Source organism: Schistocerca piceifrons, unplaced genomic scaffold (assembly GCF_021461385.2).
Source record: "Schistocerca piceifrons isolate TAMUIC-IGC-003096 unplaced genomic scaffold, iqSchPice1.1 HiC_scaffold_1182, whole genome shotgun sequence".
NCBI lineage: Eukaryota > Metazoa > Arthropoda > Insecta > Orthoptera > Acrididae > Schistocerca > Schistocerca piceifrons.
The window spans coordinates 17,501-20,000 of NW_025726996.1; positions in this window are offsets into that span (position 1 = coordinate 17,501).

The following is a 2,500-nucleotide window of genomic DNA, read 5'->3' on the forward strand; positions in this document are numbered from 1 at the left end:
AGGTCCCGGCGGCGCGCAGCGCCGTCCCAAGTACTTGGTCGGGTTCGAGAGAGGCGCAATCGCCCGGAGTTAGGCGAGTAGACGCTTTCGGTGCGACCACCCGTGCTCCCAACTGAGCTTGCCGCTGCCGACAGAGGCCCGGGAGCGTGCTGTCGTGGCATTGCCGGCGGGAGACAACACGCGCCACCTACGGTGACCGGCAGCTCCAACGCCAGCGCCACAGAAGGACAAAAGCCCCACTTGGGTGCCGAAGCGAACTCTCCCAGCACAGCGCACGCGCCAACACATCCGCACAGCTGCGATACAAACCACCAGCGAGAACCGCTGGGGCGACCGAGCAGCAGACGGCGTCGCGGCGCCGAGCGCCGGGCGGCGGCGCATCCTCAACGCACACAGTCCTCAATCGGACCAGCACACTGAAGATGTCCACCGCGCTTCGCACCGGGCCCGCGAGGACCTACTTTGGCCGCACGGCGCCGCGCGCAGGGTGCGCCGGCGCGCAGCTGCGACGCCTGCCGCGTCCGTCGGCCGGCGCGCCTGCCACTGGCCGCCCCCACCAGCCGGCTGTAGCGCGTGCGCCCACGCACCGCGCGGCCAGCACGCCGGGAGGCGCCCCCTCACCGGCCGGGGACGGTCCCACCCAGCCACCGCCGCGTATCGCTTCACACCCAGATGCCGTTCAGTTTCGTCGGCATGGTGGGTATCGCTGGAACAACCGGTTAGTACCTCAACCTATCGTCGCCATCACCGATTCACCCCTAGCGAGAACAACCGCACCACAACAGGTTACCATTTGTTCATTTGCGTAACTTCACCAGAAAACGCAGGCGTCCATCGCCATTTGCAACTTCAACGATTATTGCATGCCTGTGTCAGGTGTCACGCCACACTACGTCTGCCCACATACACGCAACAAAATGTGCACGCCTAGACAATACGTGGAAGGTGGCCCCCGTACGTATGCGATGTCCATTGCTCGAACGACTGTCAACCGGCCTCTGTAGCATGTCGCAGATATGGAACGCGGTGCACCATGCCATCACGGTGTGTGAGGAGAGACGACTAGGTCCGAATACATCAACAGACAGCTCATGCTGATCGCCATCCACGGCGTCCGTTCCTCCCACACGTCTCTATGGCGTACCACACTGCAATCCAGCTCTCATAGGGAGACGACACGTAGCTGCGTGCACAATATTTGCACTGTATGGTCCGCCGTTTTTGGGCGCAGTCGTTGTGCGGTCACACATGTGCCACGATGTATCATTCAGTACATAAGGACGAATGTGCAGTACAGATTGTGGTTCACGCGTACGACATCAGCGGACAGTTGACACAGGCCGCACCACAACGTAGCCTGAGTACGTCGCATGCGAAGGGCATTGAACATGCAAACTTCTCACCAACCAGCTTGCGAAGGCAGGGGGCAAGGTGGGGACGTGGGGAGGGGCGGCATGTACGTCCTGCTGCCATCCACATTACAGTGTACAGCAGGAGCATGTGGAAAGTGAGCAAGACTTGCAAGGTGTTTAACATGAAGCGATACACAGGGGTGCGGGCAGTGCGAGTAGCGAACTATATTGCGAGGGTTGCGGGTGGGCAACACTACAGTAATTGAACGAGTCGTATAACAATTACAGAGCAGGTTTAGGCGACAACGTGGGTTACGTTAAGGCGACAACATGGGTTAGGTTAAGGCACAACATGGGTTAGGTTAAGGCACAACATGGGTTAGGTTAAGGCACAACATGGGTTAGGTTAAGGCACAACATGGGTTAGGTTAAGGCACAACATGGGTTAGGTTAAGGCACAACATGGGTTAGGTTAAGGCACAACATGGGTTAGGTTAAGGCACAACATGGGTTAGGTTAAGGCACAACATGGGTTAGGTTGAGGCACAACATGGGTTAGGTTAAGGCACAACATGGGTTAGGTTGAGGCACAACATGGGTTAGGTTGAGGCACAACATGGGTTAGGTTGAGGCACAACATGGGTTAGGTTGAGGCACAACATGGGTTAGGTTAAGGTACAACATGGGTTAGGTTAAGGTACAACATGGGTTAGGTTAAGGTACAACATGGGTTAGGTTAAGGTACAACATGGGTTAGGTTAAGGTACAACATGGGTTAGGTTAAGGTACAACATAGGTTAGGTTAAGGTACAACATAGGTTAGGTTAAGGTACAACATAGGTTAGGTTAAGGTACAACATAGGTTAGGTTAAGGTACAACATAGGTTAGGTTAAGGTACAACATAGGTTAGGTTAAGGTACAACATAGGTTAGGTTAGGTTAGGTTAGGTTACACGTTGTTGTACGGAAAGGTGTAGGGGGGGGGGGGGGCGGGGGCGGCAGGTTCGTTGATAGTGATTATAGTAAGTGAATGCTTGTGACATGATCAGATTTGTCACGTCAGGATGCACCTTTGGCTTATTAGAGGCGGCGCTCCAATTCTATGCTTGTGTGAGACCTGTGTCTTTGACTCATGTCATTGTTTGTGC